We start from the raw sequence: 17,665 nt of genomic DNA on the forward strand, positions 1-17,665 counted from the left end.
GTATGCACTGATATGGAATGATCTCCAAGATATATTGTTGAGTGAAATAAACAAAGTATAGAAGAGAGTGTAGCATATGCTATCACTTGCATAAGCAAAAAAAGGAAGAATAAGTATTATAATATGCTTATTTATACACATAATGATTCTAGAAATAGACAAGAAACTGCTAACCTGGTTGCCCCTGGGAAGAGGCCTGAGTACCTGGGGCAAGGAGGGGATGCTCGCTGGGAACACTGCTTGTCTTTGCATATCCTTTTGAATATTTTAAATTTATAGATGTTACCTAATAAATAAATATAATTTAATTTTAAAATATTAACAGTGAGTGACTCCATGTGCCCGAGACTGTGCCTGGCACATAGATACGTGAACACACTGAGCTACAGCTGCTACTTGGCTCTCTCTGGATTTGTTTTGAACTTTTTTTTTTGGTGGGCTAGAGAGTCTTCCCATTCCCCTCTCCTTAAAATCTGTGGCAGTTTGAAATTCTTTAAAGGAGGGTAAAAAAATAGCTCAAGGTTAAATGAAATCTGTGAGAGAGTTTAGTAACTCCCCTGATTTTACAATTGAAAAACACCCCTGAATCACAGGCAGGTCAAGTGACTTTTCCAAGGTCACACAGCTTGTTAATGGCAGAGTCCAGGTTTCTTGATTCTGATTTTCAGCTTATTGAAAGGATACATGTCTCTGCCTTTCTTATCCTTGTCCTCCTCCCTCAGGGTAAAGGGAAGAGAGGAAAGATCATGAGGATATAAACACACAGAGCATGACCATGTTTTAATGAGACCAACTTCGGTGAATTAATTGGTTAAAATCACTTTGGTTTGAAGTTGAATGAGGTGAACTGACCATTGTGTCCAATCTAGGCAAGTGTCATCAATGTCATCACTAAGAACACATGTGGTGGGCTTCCCTGGTGGCACAGTGGTTAAGAAGCCGCCTTCCAATGCAGGGAACACGGGTTCGAGCCCTGGGCCAGGAAGATCCCACGTGCCGCGGAGCAACTAAGCCCGTGTGCCACAACTACTGAGCCCATGTGCCACAACTACTAAAGCCTGCGCTCCTAGAGCCCATGCTCTGCAATAAGAGAAGCCACCGCAATGAGAAGCCCGCGCACCGCAACGAAGAGTAGCCCCTGCTCACTGCAACTAGAGAAAGCCCACGCGCAGCAACGAAGACCCAGTGCAGTCAAAAATAAAAATTAATTAATTTTTTTTAAAAAAAGAACACGTGGTAAAGAAACCCCCTTTCTGGCTGGTCCTCCACATTCTCCCAGACTCCGTGTCCTCATGCTTGCCTTCCCTACAACGAAAAATCCAGAGCTACTCTGAGTCATCCCTCTTTGGAGACTGTTTATTATTAATGGACCTAGAGGTGACATCCTGTGGAATTTCAGGCATCAGCCAGTGTAGGGAAGACCCTGGGAAATGCTAGTTTCTCTTCTGTCCCACTCCTTGCCCTGTAATGGGCAGGAGTAACACTGCCCCTGGTGTAATGAACTGAGCCTGGATTAATTATGCTGAACACACCACCTCTCAGTGAGCCAGCACAAAGAAAGGCGGGGGTGTGGAACGGGGGACGGACACGACACACTGGGGACACAGTGCCGTGGAGAGTGTCAATATTACCTCAGCCTCCTCCTACCACCGTCCTTCAACCCAGCCAGTCAGAAGGTCTTAGGAGAAAACCTTTTATTTTTGCCTCCAATTGTTTTGTTTTCAGAAGAATTTTTTTAATCATTCTTTATCTAATTTTTTTTTTTTTAGTAAGGTAAGAGATAAGGAGCTTCATTCCATTCAAAGGCAGGACTGTTCTGTGGGAGAATACTTTAACTTGTTTGCGCTGAAGTATAAGGCAGGCCCATCCTAAATCTTTGAAGTAAGAATGCTGCCCATTGCTAAACTTATGACTAAGGGGGGAGTTCGTGTGACTTTAGAGGCCTTTCTCCAAAATACGCAAAACCTCCCGAAGCAGCCATTTCGCATGGCTTCCTAACTCCATTCCACGCCTCTCGCATCACTCAAACCTGGTGACGGGTGGGCTGGACTTCGTCCTTCCTGCTCTGTGGGTTCTGATTGGTCTAAACTGATCAAGCACTCTTGCTCGGGGATGGGTTCACTAACTAAGGTCTACGCCAATCAGCACATGGCCTTCTGCAGAAAGTAAAGTCCGCGGTTATCCAATCAATGCAAAGCTTAAGTCTTTCACTCTGTCCTCTAACCAGGAAGAAGAAAGCGTGCTGACTCCAAGGGAGGCTGGTACCCGTTGAGACTGGAAAAGCCAGCCTCAGGTTGAAACCAAAGCACACAAAAGAGCAGAGTCTCCAGAAATGCAGAGACCAGACATGGGATCCTGACCAAACTTCTTGGACTTTTTAGTTGCGGGAGCAAAGGAGAGTTGATTTTTTGATTGTTACTTCTAAAAAGCATACCGATGCATCCATACTTCCCCATGGTACCTGAAATTCCTACCATTAGCCCTCCGTTCCAGATTGCTATGTCGGACATGCCTTCAACCAAGTTACAGACAGAAGAAAGGATTTAAGATTAGACGGCTTAATCAAAGAATGCTTCTGCAAGAAAGTTCTAGGCACAACTAACCAAACCAACCTAACAAATTTCTGATTTCCACTGGCATCCTGTCTCTTTCTGCCCTCCATATTTTGTTTTGGTTTTTGTTATTGTTGTTTCCTTTACGGAAAAAGACCACCTTCCATCTCTGTATGTTCAAATCCCACCAGTTTCAAGCCCCAGCTCAAGTGCTGACTTGTCCTTGAAACCTCTCCCATAGCCTCAGCTGGAAAAAACAGCCCCCTCCCAAATAATGGACTGCTCACCTCAGTGTGTCCTCTCCACACTCAGTATTCCCAGCACACATGCTCTGCTGCAGGCTGTTTGCCTGCAAGACACCTGACGGGTTTATCTTTTGTGTTCTCCACAGCTGTTACATGTTGTGGCTGGGCCTTCTGCATCTCTGAGAAGTAGGCAACTTTAGTGTTGAAAAGAACAAGCGCCAATAGGTTTTCTTCAGGAATTACAGGCCAAAGGAATGGCTAAAGTGGTTCTCCGAGTGCTGGTCCCTGGACCACACCGTCAGCATCACCTGGGAACTAGTCAGAAACGCAAATGCTCGGGACCTTCAGAACGAGAAGCTCTGGGTGTGGGACCCAGGAAAACGTGTTTTAACAAGCTCTCTAGATTCTGCTGCACTTTGAAGTTTGAAAACCACTGGACTAGAGGAAGGTCTTAAACTACTGACCGAGGAGCGAATGAACCTGGTTTTCTAAGAGCAGGAATGAAGGCCAAGTGACGATCGAGGTGAGCTGGGTGGCCCCAGATGTGCTGGTAGCAGCCATGGAGGAAATGGCCCTGGGAGGGGTAGGGTGCTGTGTATTCAGAAGTGAACTCTCCAGAACTGACATCTCTTCAACCTGATGTCCAGCGTCTCCTGGTGGACAGTAGTAAGGGCCAGGTGGGTGTGCATTGGCAGAAACCTCAATGAAGGCTCCAACATTTTTAAATGCTCTTTTCTCTCATATAGGTTGGGCATTTATTCTTTCATTTTTGCCTCCTAAGACGACATGATTACTTTCTTCCAAGTTTGTTTACATTTCTGAATTTCCAGATTTCCTTTTTGTTAGAATTAAGCACAGATTGACAGGGTTCCTTGCAAACCTGTCAGTAACTCAAGCAAAGAATTTATCCAGATACCCTGAGGTTCCTGGACAAAAGCTGTGCGCTATCTCAGTCAAGACCACAAGGGCAATAATAAAGACGTTGGTACAGCTCTTCAAAGCTGTCCCACGAGCCCTGCTTGTGATTCTTGTCTGCTCCATCCCTCCCTGCCTGTCTCGCCCTCACCCCAGAACAAGGGAGCACCCTGTTCATTATGAACCTTTATCACTGACCTTGAAATTCCAGCCATGGCTCCTGAGATGGCCCACCCAGCTGCCGTCTCCACTCAGCTCCCCCAATGGCGAGTCTATTTTCCGAGCATCCTCACCTCCCCCAATCCCCCCCACTCTACAATGCTCATGTCAGAGCAAAAAAGGGAATCAATGCAAGGCTCAACTATAATCTTTGAGGAAAGACAGGTTTGTGCCTAAGTTTTCACAATAATCACAGACATCGTCTTGTATGCATGGATTTACCTTTACCTTCCATTCCTATGGATTTGTGAAAACTCCTATTTAAATATCATACTGATATGTATTAAAAAGCATCATCAGATGATGCTGATAAATCTCTGCTTTTTAGATAACAGGTACACCATCAACCATTTTCAGGCAAAAATAATTTTTCTTATTTTTTGCAGATGCATTCTAAAATATAATGGTTTTTCTTTTGCTCTCAAATGTTTGCAAGTATAGAATTTTCTTCCAAATATCTAATTTTCTATGTTATTTTTGTTTAATCATTGCACTGGTGTCAAAATATGTAGTTTTTATTACTTTAATGATGTATGTTATGAAAGCATTCTGAAATTGTAGCAAAAAAAAAAGAGAGAGAAGCTTTTTAATTAACTAAGGGGAGGAACGAGTCTGTGGAGAAACTACGATGTGACAAGACACTTTAGGTATATTTATTCATGTAATTCCCCCATCAATCCTGTCAAAGTGGATGTTATCTTCATTTTACAGGTGAGAACACTGGAGTTCAGACAGGCTGGAAACTGTGCTAAAGTCAGGATCTGGTTCCAAATCTGCCTCCAGAGCCTGGGCTTTATTCCTCAGCTGTACCCTGCTTCCCCAACCTCCATCTGGATTAGGATACTCGACTACGTCCTCTTTCCATAGGCTGATATCCACAGGTAAGTGTGTGTGTATGGGGGGGGGGTGATGAAAAATGAATTAAATTGGGGGGGTGTCTTTGCAAGTGATGAAAATAGGAATTCCACCCTACCTAAAAATCTTCCCCAAATTGTGATTACATGTTTCGCAAAAACTTCAAAGGACGGTGGAGTTTGGGAGCTAAAATACATTTAAATTGGTTTTAAATCTGGATTTCCAAAAGCTGATCATGTTTCTTGACCATCAGTTGCATTTTACTACAGGATTTGTCAATTTGTCCATTCAGAAGGCAGCTCACAACATCCGGGGTTTCAGTTAAGAAGGATTACGGCAAAGAAGCTCGTTCGATCTACCCTAACCTGGCATGCTGTTATAAAACGTTTCTGACCGTTCCTGGTTAACTAATCTTCAAAAAATGAAGGCTACCTAAGGAAAAGGTTGTGGAAGGGAAATAATTAGAGCAGAAGCAGCTCAAAATGCTGCTCTTGCTTTTATCTATTTTTAAATGATTGCCAGATGTCTGCAACTGACACCCTTAATCAGTGATTTCAAAGTTTGGATGTGGTCGTCAAAATGTAATATGACAGTGCTGCTATTTTATCGATCTTTCTGGGGTTGACTTTTTGCCTTAAATTTTTAAAAAAATCTATTTAACAACTCAAGTATAATGCCTTGCCTATAGTTAACAATACTGTATTGTACACTTAAAAATTTATTAAGACAGTAGATCTCAGGGTAAGTGTTCTTAACCCAATTTTTAAAAAAAGGAAAGAAAATATTTTAATGACTCAATGGATGTTTGCATCAGCCATTTTGAAATGCCTGATAGCTTTTCAGCAGCTTTCATTCCCATTGTCAGACAAGATGCTGCTGTGTCCCCTCAAAAAGTGGAGATTTTCAATCATCCAGATAATCCAAATAAAAGGAATAACTTTTGACTAAAACTCTAAAATCTTTCAGGCAGAAGGACCTAGGGCCTGAGTTACCTGGGTCACCACCTCAGATTTTCATGGCACCTGACTTTGCAAAGCCTTCACAGATCACTCCTTTGAGTCATCCTAGATGTTTATTTTTTCTAATTATTGAGATAGCCATGAGGTGAAAGAATCTTTTAAAATTATTGTCAAGCCAAAATAAATAAACAGACATTAAAAAATAATAATGGTTTCTCAAAAGGGTCAGAATGGACCAAAACTAAAAATTTGGCCACTTTAAAACTCTGTAATGTACCCAAATATGCTCTATAGACCCCACTTGTTTCATCTCCTTCTAGTTCATAAGGAAACAATCTGCTTTGTTCCCTATTGTAGAAAATGTAAACAACTACATATTTAAAGCACAGCCATTCCTCAGGTAAAACCCAAAATCTAGATACTTACTTTTCAATACTTTTTGTCCAGGAGACGTGATAAGAGGGCCGGCTCAGCTGTGGGCTCCCCAGGCTGTGTGTGAGGCACTGATTGGATGTCCCTGTTCCTGGGACCAGGGATTCAGAGGAGTTTACAGGGTTCAGGGTCTTTTCCCAAGTTTTTCAAAGCACAGTTGCGTCTGTTTCCAGAAAAGCTCCTATCTTCCTAAGAGGGAAAATTCCGTGCCCAGGGAAGTTCTGGAAGAAGAGCATTTTTTTCCCTGCCCTTGAATGAACTAGGTCATTGCTGAAGCTGGAGAATATTTTTTAGCATCACTGTGATGACACTCGAGGGGCTGTTTCTGCAGTAGGTGCGGGGGAGGCCCTGGCAAAGAGGCCTGATGAAATGCAGCCCCGGGAGAGTGGATGAAACCCAGATGAGCTGTCACTGGTGGCTTGGAGACAGCAGCGTTTGGCAGGGCCCATGCAGGACCTCAGGTTCAGGTGCTTGCCTCTTAGAAAAGCAAAATCTCGCTGCCTTATAAAGTGATTAAGGTCAGAGTAACACCAGAGTTCTCCTACCAAGGCTATCAGGCACTTGAAATACACATAGGAAACCTGAAGGGGGGGTGAGGGGGAGGGGTAGTGAAAATAAAAGTCATATGTTGTTCATTTAGACCTGGTATTACAGTCGTTCTCTGAAGTTCTCTGAGAAAAGCAGAAGCCACAGCAAGGCAGGATCCACCCTCCTCCCGCCGTGGTCCCCCCTCTCCCCGCCTCACACCCCTTTCTCTCTCTCTCAGACACACACACACACACACTCACTCACACACATTCTCTCTCTTCCTATTTTGACTGCAGTAGTAAGAAGAAAAGGAAGACCCGAAGAAATCCAGAGGAGAAATACCATGAGCCCTTTTTTTTCAAATCGTTCATGTTGGCAGAGTAGGTTTTGTAACGTGGACATTTCTTTTCTTGAATTCTGTCCAATTCCAAGAAAGAACGTAGAAAATCCAGAAGTATCATTCTGTAACCACTTTGCCTCTTTGCAAAAGTATTTTAATGTACCATACCTGGAAACTGACAGCTGAGAAGGAAACCTCTTATGAGACTCACGGCTAAAATTAGCAGCTTCAAGTGGGATGACTTTGAAAGGGGCATAACTGTAAATATTCACTCCCTATTGGGCACTGTAATCCTCAAAAGCAAATTGTTTTAACACAGAACAGGGCATGCATCCCTATACCTTGATGGAATTAAACTTCTCACAAGATGAAAAATCATCATCTAGAATTATTAGGTATCAAGTGTACTGTGGATGTGTTCTGTTTATTTCAGTTTTACCTTCATTTGAGAAGAAAGACACTGGAAGCTGAGAGACTTTAAAATAATGACAGTGTCTTTTGGAACACATTTCTATGAACTGCAGCAGAATGCAGAAATTACCAAACCTTTGTGACTGTAGATATCCATTGGATTTATTTAAAACCCAATCCTCTTCACAGAAGAAGGTCCTTTCCAGATAAGTGGAAATAACTTTAAGGTGAGATTGAAGAGAGAAGGAGGTTGTGATGATAAAAAATAAACAAATGTTATCACACACAGCAGGACAGGATAAAGCCAAAAGGGAACCAGTGTCCCAACACAGTAGGTAAATGGGATGTGATCGTGAAAGAAGAGTTGCCTGGGAGTTCTTAAATGGAAAAGTTGACACTCATTATGAAACTTAATTTTGTTCTTCACAAACAACTTGAAAGATGAACTCCCTCAAGTCCTATATAAATATATATTTTTTTATATATATATAATGGATTAGTCATCTCATAGCCTGCAGCCATATAATTTTTGTTTTAACTCTTACATTTGGGGGAGCAGGAATGGAAGAAAATCAGAAACAGAGACCTTGGGATTAAACTCAGGCCAGGTTCTGAATTTTTTATGATTATTCGAAGGAAGGAATAGAAGGAGGGATGTTGAAGAGAAAAAGGACGGCATATATTTATTTGTGTCCCTCTAATAGCATCAAAAAATATGTGAGTTTGTGATTAAAAATAAAGACCTAAAAATGTTTGGCATCATTCCAAGTGAAGTAATGTGGAACAGAGAAAATATGTGTAGGTAATCTCTTTTTCCGAAGCTACAGGAGAAGGAAACAAGTTTCATTTGAGAGGAGATTTTCCATCTAAGGAGCAGAGCTGGAAATGTAGTTTTTTATCAGAGCTGGAAATGTAGTTTTTATTTTATTGCTTCCCTGAAAGGCCTCTGGGGCTGTGTTAGTTCCTTGGCGTCTGGAATGAGAATGGGTGCTGTGCAATTCACCAGCCACTCTGGGCTTGCCAGGGACTGGGATCTAGTCAGTTTCCAACGCATCTGAATATTTCAGGCAAATCCGTTAGGTTCTTAAACTGCTCTTCGCTCCCATATCTTGAACTGAGATTGGTACGTGAGGGGTTTATCACTCACTTTACTCCTCCTGGCACAGAAGGTCTTCGAATGCTCGCGTCTAATGGTACGAGTGTTGAATGCCCTTCCCAGCAGAGCACGTTCTTAGCTGAGGTTTGGTACCAACCACATGTCAGGTCAGATCAGATTTTCTGCCAGGGTCCTTGGCCAAGCTGGAACTGGGCAGGTCAGTCCAGCTGCGGGGAGCAGGCAGTGTCTGGGGAGGGTCCCCCACCACGGAGGGCAACAGTTCATCCCCATCCAGGGTCCAGGGTTTCTCAGAGCTTCTGCAGTATGTGTGGTTCCTTGCTCAGTGGCCGTGACCCAAATCGGCCTTTGCAACCTTCATTCAGTTTCCTGTATATTAAACGGCTGCTAGTCACTCAGGTAGGTCGACGCCACAGGTACTCCCTTCCCTCAGGTACAATGGCAAAAGAATTAGTACTGTAAATAAGATTCTGTTCTCTTAGCGTTTTTCATCCCAGGGAACAGATTTCTATAAAATTCTTCATGAGAATATGAAGTTTTAAACTACTTGCAAAATAAAAATTTTAAATGCAATTTTTCAGAATTCATTTGTTCAAGAGGAACTTTTCCAAACATACGAATGAGATTGTTTCATTTTAAAACAGCCACCAAGAAAGCACTACAACTGTCAGAACAGGAGAAAATTCCAATTTTTACAAATTTGTAGGTTGAGCCCGCGGTCCAATTTCACAAATACTAAGTCAAATTAATTACTTGAATGGTGTATGGAAATTTAAATTTTTAAAAATATTTGTGTATAGTATGTATAGTAAGTATTTTATAAAAGTTTCATTTTAAGGCTTTCCTTCTGATTATAAGAGCAATACATACTAATTACTGAAAATTACATACCCATCACTAAAAATTTTTAATATTTTGATTTCAAAAATTTCAAATAGCCCACTACCCAAAGATAAGCACCATTTTTGTGTATTCCTTCTACTCTGCCATTTTCCGTTTGTGCATGCTTACACATACAGTTTCCTTTTCTGGTTTATTTTTGTTTGTTTGTCTGTTTGTTTTTTTACTTAACATGGGCCTCTCATTAAGAATTCTTTAGATAGGGAGGGAGACGCAAGAGGGAAGAGATATGGGAACATACGTATATGTATAACTGATTCACTTTGTTGTAAAGCAGAAACTAACACACCATTGTAAAGCAATTATACTCCAATAAAGGTGTTAAAAAAAAAAAGAATTCTTTAGGAAAGCCTACATACTAATCTGTTAGATGAATGTGTTATACTTTTTATAGCCAGTGTTCTACTGCTAGATATTTAGATTGCTTATATATTTTTGCTTTTATAAACAATGATGTGATACACATTCTTGTAAATAAATCTTTGGGCACATCACTCTTGTCTAAGGATAGGATGTTAGAAGTGGTATTGGTGAGTCAAAAGTTACAAATATTTTAAGGTTTTGAAATATATTGCTAAACAAAACTCTATCAGTTGTATTGTGCTATTTCCACCAGCAGGTGTAAGCCCGCCCATCTTACTGAGAGAGTAATTACTCTTGGCACTGAACACTATCATTGACAATGTTTTTGCCATCTTAGAAGCACAATTTCTTTGATTGCTAATGAAGGTAAATAGTGTTTTATAAGTTCTTTGGACCTTCTTCTTTCATGAATTGTCTTTTCAATTTCGGGGGTCAACTTTGCTATTTGAGTGTTTTCCTTTTGCCCATATAAAAGCCCTCCATGTATAATTTGCTGCAAATAGGCTCTACCTTCCAATTTGTGGTTTTGATACATAGAAGTTATGAATTTGTGAAGTTTTGATATATAGAAGCTATGAATTTTTATTTAATAAAAACTGCACAGGAAGAAGGAAAAGGGATTTGTTTTTTAAAGGGTACAGAGTTTCAGTTTTGCCAGATGAAAACATTCTGGAGATCTGTTTGACAACAGTGTGAATATACTTACCATTACTACATTGCACACTTAAAAATGATGAACATGACAAATTTTATGGGGGGTTTTTTACCACAAATTTTAAAAAGCTATCTCTTTCTTGTGGTTTCTTCCTTTGCTTATTAAACCCCATCCCTACATGTACTCATCCACTATCCCATACTGCCCCAAGGCAGAGTAGAGATTAGAGTTCAAATCGAGCCCTTCTCCCTCTTTGTCATGTTATTTGGTCTGTGCTAATGTACCGGATCAATTTGTGCCTTTTCCCTTAGATTCCCAGACATCTAGGATTCTCAGTTTCCTTGCTGCTTTAGGGGCTTCCACCCTTTACAACTAAGAGAGTGATATACATATAGGTATAATAGTTAGGATTTTGGTTTGAAAACTAGATTTTTTTTCCCCCCATTAAAAATAGAATGAAATGGGTGTTAAGACTTTCAGCCATGACTGAATGAGGAGGCTAGAAAATCTTCTCCCCAAAAAGCAAATATAAAGATAGACAATACAGACAACCATTTTAATGCTCTGGAAGTCAACCAAAGGCATACAACAATAAGAGAAGCATTTATGGTTGAGAAACATCTCAACTTTGGCTACTATCAGTGAGTCTCTATGACATTCTTGGCTAGAGCTGCTCTCACTCCCCCACCCAGCTCCAGTGTCACAGAGGTCCTGCCAGGGCAGGCTGTGAGCACTGCCATGTTTATTGCCACAGTTGAAGGGGGCTCACTGTATCTGGAACAGTGGACAACACCTGTGCCCAGCAGTGTTATCAATGGAAGTAACTCTTGGCAGCAGATGAGTGGAGAAGGCCAACAGCTGTAGCAGCATGAGGTTGGGGTTGAGGTTGGGGTAGGCATCTGTCTGGCTGGGGCTGCGTTCATGTGCAGTGGAGACCAGGAGGGACCCAGCTCTCCATCCACACATTCCCAGCATTCACAGAGGAGACATGAAAGGGTCCAGCAGAAACTAAACATTAGGGCAGACTCAAACATGGCTGAAACTTGAATGCATTCCCCTCCCCACAGATACACTGGCAGGATGGAAGTTTTACAGGCTCAAGGTATTTGAAACACAACCTCTGTCCAGTCATTCACTGGCTGCCCACCAGGCCATGCAAACACAGGAGTGACTCCCAGGAAACAAAGCTTTAAAAAATTTTCTTAAGAAAACTGGGCCCGTGAGCCATGGACGCTGAGCCTGCGCGTCCGGAGCCTGTGCTCCGCAACGGGAGAGGCCGCGATAGTGAGAGACCCGCGCACCGCGACGAAGAGCGGCCCCCGCTTGCCACAACTAGAGAAAGCCCTCGCACAGAAACGAAGACCCAACACAGCTATAAATAAATAAATTTTTTAAAAAAACGGAAGAAAGAAAACTGAGCAGAAATATTTGTGCCCACATACTTTGGGCATGACAGATTTCACAGTTTTATCTCAGGTAAGTTACTAAACTAAAAAATAAACCAAACAGCAGTAACAACAACAATCTTGGGGCCCGGGGGAGATAACTGGAACTCAGAGCTCCCGCAATATAGTGGGTTGGCCAAGAAGTTCGTTTGAGTTTTTCAGTAAGATAGTACAGAAAAACCCAAACGACACAATTCAAAAGTGGAGTTAATAATTATATTCACAATAGTGTCAATAAGAATAAAATACTTAGAAATAAACTTAAAAGACATATAATGAAACTTATAAAACATTGAAAAGAGACATTAAAGAAGAGTAAATAAATAGACATTCTATATTTATGGATTGGAAGACTCAGTATTGTCAAGATTGCAATTCTTCCCAAATTGATCTACATATTCAACACGATGCCTATCAAAATTCCAGTGGTACTTTTGTAGAAATTGATAAGCTGATCCTAAAATTTATATGGAAGTGCAATGGAATTAGAATAGCTAAAACAATTTTGAAATTGGCAGGCGGATTCTTAACCACTGAGCCACCAGGGAAGTCCAGGATTGTCTTTTCAATAAATGATGCTGGGACAATTGGATATCCACATGCAAAAAATCCAAACTTTGAAACTTACCTCATACCATACACAAAAATTAACTCAAAATGGATCATAGAACTAAATGTAAGTGCTACAATGATAAACTTCTAGAGAAACACGTAGGAGAAAATTGTGACTTTGAGTTATGCAAAGAGTTCTCCTACATGACACCAAAATCATGATCCATAAAAATAAAAATTAGGAAATTGAGTTTTATCAAAATTAAAAATTCTTTTGCTTCAAAAGACATCATTACACACCACAGACTGGGAGAAAATACTTGCAAATCATTTTTCATATATATTCTTGAAATAAATCAATATACATATATATTCTTAAAATCTCTCAAAACTCAACAATAGAACTAAAAAATGGACAAAAGACTTGAATAGACATTGAACTAAAGAAAATATACAGAGAATTCCCTGGTGGCGCAGTGGTTAAGAATCTGCCTGCCAATGCAGGGAACACGGGTTCGAGCCCTGGTCCGGGAAGATCCCACATGCCGCGGAGCAACTAAGCCCACGCACCACAACTACTGAGCCTGAGCTCTAGAGCCTGCAAGCCACAACTACTGAAGCCCACGCACCTAGAGCCCATGCTCCGCAACAAGAGAAGCCATTGCAATGAGAAGCCTACGCACTTCAACAGAGTAGCCCCTGAAGACTTCCCTGGTGGTCCAGTGGCTAAGACTCTGCACTCCCAATGCCGGGGGCCTGGGTTCGCTCCCTGGTCAGGGAACTAGATCCCACATGCTGCAACTAAAAGATCCCACATGCCACAACAAAGATTCTGCATGCCACAACTAAGACCCAGCGCAGCCAAATAAATAAAGAGTAGTCCCCGCTCACTGCAACTAGAGAAAGCCCGCACGCAGCAACAAAGACCCAATGCAGTCAAAAATAATAAATAAGTAAAATTAAAACAAAATAAGAAAATATACAAATGGCTAATAAGCACACGAAAGGATGCTCAACATCATTAGTCGTTAAGGAAATACAAATTAAGACCACCATGAGATACCATTACATACCCAGTAGGATGGCTACAATAAAAAAGGCAGACAACACCAAATGTCCATGAGGATGTGAAGAAACTGGAACCCTCATACATTGCTGCCGGGAATATAAAATGGCCCGACCACTTTGGAAAACAGTTTGGCAATTTCTTAAAACATGTAACATATCCTACCATATGACCCAGCAATTCCACTCCTAGGAATCTACCATAAGAAATGAAAACACATGTCTAAACAAAAACCTGTATGCCCAAAACTGGAAACAATCCAACTGGCCGTCAACCAGTGAATGGATAAAACAAATTATGCTACATCCGTCCATACAATCGAATACTATTCAACTATAAAAAAGAAAGGACATGGATACATGCTACAACTTGGAAGAAACTCAAAAAACATTATGCTAAGTAACAGAACTAGATGCAAAAGACTACATATTTAATTGTGTCATTTATATGAAATGTCCAAAAGAGAAAAATTTATAGAGACAGAAAAGATATCAGTGTTACCTAGGGCTGGGGGTGGGAGGGAGAATTGGCTGCAAACGGACATGATGGAACTTTTGGGGATGATGAAATGCTCTAAAACTGGATTGTGGTAATGGTTGCACAACTGTAAATATATTCAACATTGTTGAATCATACACTAACATTTGGAGCATTTTATTTTATGTAAATTATATTTCAGTAAAGCTTTTTAAAATGTATAATAAAAACAGTTAATGGATCCCTCACCTATCCTTTAAAAATTTTTTAATTTGTACTTTATGTTCTTTCCAGGTTTTTTGAGGTATAATTTGCATATGGTTTGCAAATATTTTCTCCCATCCTGCAGGTTGCCTTTTCACCCTGTTGATTGTTTCCTTTGCTATGCAAAAGCTTTTTAGTTTGACATAGTCTCACTTGTGTATTTTTGCTTTTGTTGCCTGTGATTTTGGTGTCATATTCAAGAAATCATTGTCAAGATCAATGTCAAGAAGTTTTTCCCCCATGTTTTCGTCTAGGAGTTTTATGGTTTTAGATGTTACATTCAAATCTTTAGTCCATTTTGAGTTACTTTTTGTGTATGGTGAAAGACAAGTGTCCAGTTTCATTCTTTTGCATGTGGTTATCCAGTTTCCAGGCACTATTTATTGAAAAGAATATCCTTTCCTCATTGTGTGTTCTTGGCACCTACTTGTCAAAAATTAGTTGACACTATATGCAAGGGTTTATTTCTGGGCTCTCTATTCTGTTCCGTTGGTCCCTGTTTTTATGCCAGTATGATACTATTTTGATTACTATTGCTTTATAATATAGTTTGAAATCAGGAAGTATAATGCCTCCAGCTTTTTGGTTCTTTCTCAAGATCACTGTGGCCATTCAGATCTTCTGTGGTTCCATATCAATCTTAGGATTATTTTTTTCTGTTTGTGTAAAGAAGTCTTTGGGATTTTTATAGAGATTGCATTGAAATTGTAGATTGCTTTAGGTAAGTATGGACATCTCAACAATATTAATTCTTCTAATCCATGAATACAGGATATCTTTCCATTTATTTTTGTCTCCTTTAATTTCTTTCATCAGTGTTTTATAGTTCTCATAGTACAAATCTTTCATCCCCTTGGTTAAATTTATTCCTAAGTATTTTATTCTCTTTGGTGCTATTGTAAATGGGATTGTTTCTTAATTTCCTTTTCAGATAGTTCATTTGTATGTTGATTTTGTATGCTGCAACTTCACTGAATTCATTTATTCTACCAGTTGTTTTGGGGAGTCTTTAGGGTTTCCTACATCATGTCATCTGCAGACAGAGATAATTTTATATTCTCCTTTCCAATTTGGATGCCTTTTAGCTGACCTTCATAGTGACATCAAAGACCATAGGACCTATTTGGTAAACCTGTGACTTTGAATGATTACTTTGGATTTCAATTCCCATGAGCCCAAGAAGCAGATACCCAGTAGGTAAAAGCTCCTGAACATGATATTCCTCATGACAGATATCCAGAGAACCAGAAGTCTAAGACAAGAATTATCACCAGCCACCTCGTATGATACTTGCTCATTTGACAGTGTCATTATGCTGCTTTCTTATGCAAGAAAACAGCCCGAGAGCCTGTCCTCCAGCACATGTAAAGGTGAAAGGCAAATGTAAACTGTGTGTGCCCCAAGGAGCTCTGCAAAAGTCAGGGGACAGAGTTCCTGAACTCTTGTACCATGTGTTACCCACTGGTCAGGTAGCCTTGCAGACATTGATGCCCAAAATTCTGCATTAATAACATGCATTTTTAAAGCATAGTAAAGCTGATCTTAAATCAGGGTTTTGGGCAAAATATTGTTTCCTGTTCCTACCATTTACTTTTATATTTACACTGTCAATTAAGAGACCAGTTAATTCTACTTAACAGATAAATCAGCAGGTAAAGTGTACATTCCTTACCTGGAGCAAAACTTCACAAAGGAGGTTCCCCCCAACTCACAGCTTTCTGTAGCACAGCTGACCCCCAGTTGCCTTTCTCCCTTTCTTGAACATCAGAGTCGTGTCCAAGCTTCATGCAGTTAGATCCCTCTCTTGCTGTAAAAGATCCCCGTGGCTGAGTTCTGCGCTCAGTTTTGCCAGCCCAGCAAACTCCCATCTTTGCTGTCCCCGTGAGAGGGCTTGTGACTACACCCTTGAGAACATGGCCCTTCTTTCTCTTTACATTTCACAGTCCTCTTTCTCATAAGTTGTCCAAACCTGTCTTCCTGAGGACAAAAAGAGAACCTTATTCCAGGGAGGAAAATATCATCCCAACCTGCAGATGTGGCTGCACGTGATAGTGACAGTAGAACAACCAGTTAGCATCTGCGTATGTTACACAAGCACTTCCCCATGTTCATTTACTTTATGAGTGTTCACTGGAGTCCGTTCGTTTCTTCCCAGCTCCCCGCACCCCCTAGCGATGGGACCACAGCAACTGCCTACTCACCACCCCTTACCGGGTTGACCACCATCACCACCACTTCCTGGCACCACAGCGCCACCTGAGCCTGCCAGCTGAGAGCCACTAGACCACTCTTCTAGAAACACTGCTGTTCTCCAGATGTCTCCCTTGCTTACAAATCTCCTGGGATTCCCCATCATTAACAGAATAAAGCGAAAACCTCTCAGCCTGACGTTCCTGAGTCCTCTCTTGTCCTGTGATGAAAGCCGACCCAGAAGCAAATTCTGAGGGAAATGTAGGTCTTGTTTCCGAATTATTCCTGCTCTTGTGTAGGGAGCGTGCCAGCCTTGTCTTCAAACACTCGTCCTGCCCAGGCTCCTCAACTTTCTTGTCAGTTTCAGCCGTACCTTCACTTCCGTCGACTGGCAACACGTGTGGATCAGAGCTCATTCAATGACACAGCCTGTCGGTGGCACATGCCATCAGCACTTCAGAGACTTCTCAAGGAGAATATTTGTTTGTTTGTTTGTTTGTTTGTTTTTTTTTTTGCGGTACACGGGCCTCTCACTGCCGTGGCCCCTCCCGTTGCGGAGCACAGGCTCCGGACGCGCAGGCTCAGCGGCCATGGCTCACGGGCCCAGCCGCTCCGCGGCACGTGGGATCCTCCCGGACCGGGCCGCGAACCCGTGTCCCCTGCATCGGCAGGCAGACTCTCAACCACTGCCACCAGGGAAGCCCGGAGAATATATTTTATACTGGTGTGAACCTGGACCATCTGAGAGCTCCTTCCCAGGACCAGAATATCTTGACCCGTAGGTAGAAATCCTTCCCTGAACTCTGCTCCTCCCCTATTGGCCCATCTCGTCACTTTTCCTCCAACACACTCTATTATCATCTCTCCCGTGTAGCTTTGCTGACGTCTGTCCTTCCACCTCCTCCCCGCAGCTCCCCTCCCAGCCTTCCTCAACCTCTGAACTCGGGTATGTCACTCATTTGTTTTGACACTTTGAATTCCCCGAATTCTTAAAATTCGTGGGGATGGTGGGAGTTTTTCAGTGAATACTGGGCGGGAAGATATTCCCCTGAATTCTCTTATTGTACCATGTTTGTGGTTTCAATTTTTAAAAATATTATCTAAATCTGACACATTTGGAACTTGTTTTGGTGTGATACATGAATTAAGGAAACAATTTTACCATTTGTCTCAACACCCAATT

General features: G+C 41.3%; 1 long non-coding RNA gene across 1 annotated transcript; it reads left to right on the forward strand.

The window, feature by feature from the left end:
• Positions 1–2,053: 2,053 nt before the first annotated feature.
• On the forward strand, positions 2,054–5,448 carry LOC114484419 (uncharacterized). The gene is made up of 3 exons (XR_003677282.1): positions 2,054–3,320; positions 4,643–4,812; positions 5,056–5,448. It is a non-coding gene; the product is annotated as an uncharacterized lncRNA (long non-coding RNA).
• Positions 5,449–17,665: the final 12,217 nt, after the last annotated feature.

Source organism: Physeter macrocephalus, chromosome 19 (assembly GCF_002837175.3).
Source record: "Physeter macrocephalus isolate SW-GA chromosome 19, ASM283717v5, whole genome shotgun sequence".
NCBI classification, from domain to species: domain Eukaryota; kingdom Metazoa; phylum Chordata; class Mammalia; order Artiodactyla; family Physeteridae; genus Physeter; species Physeter macrocephalus.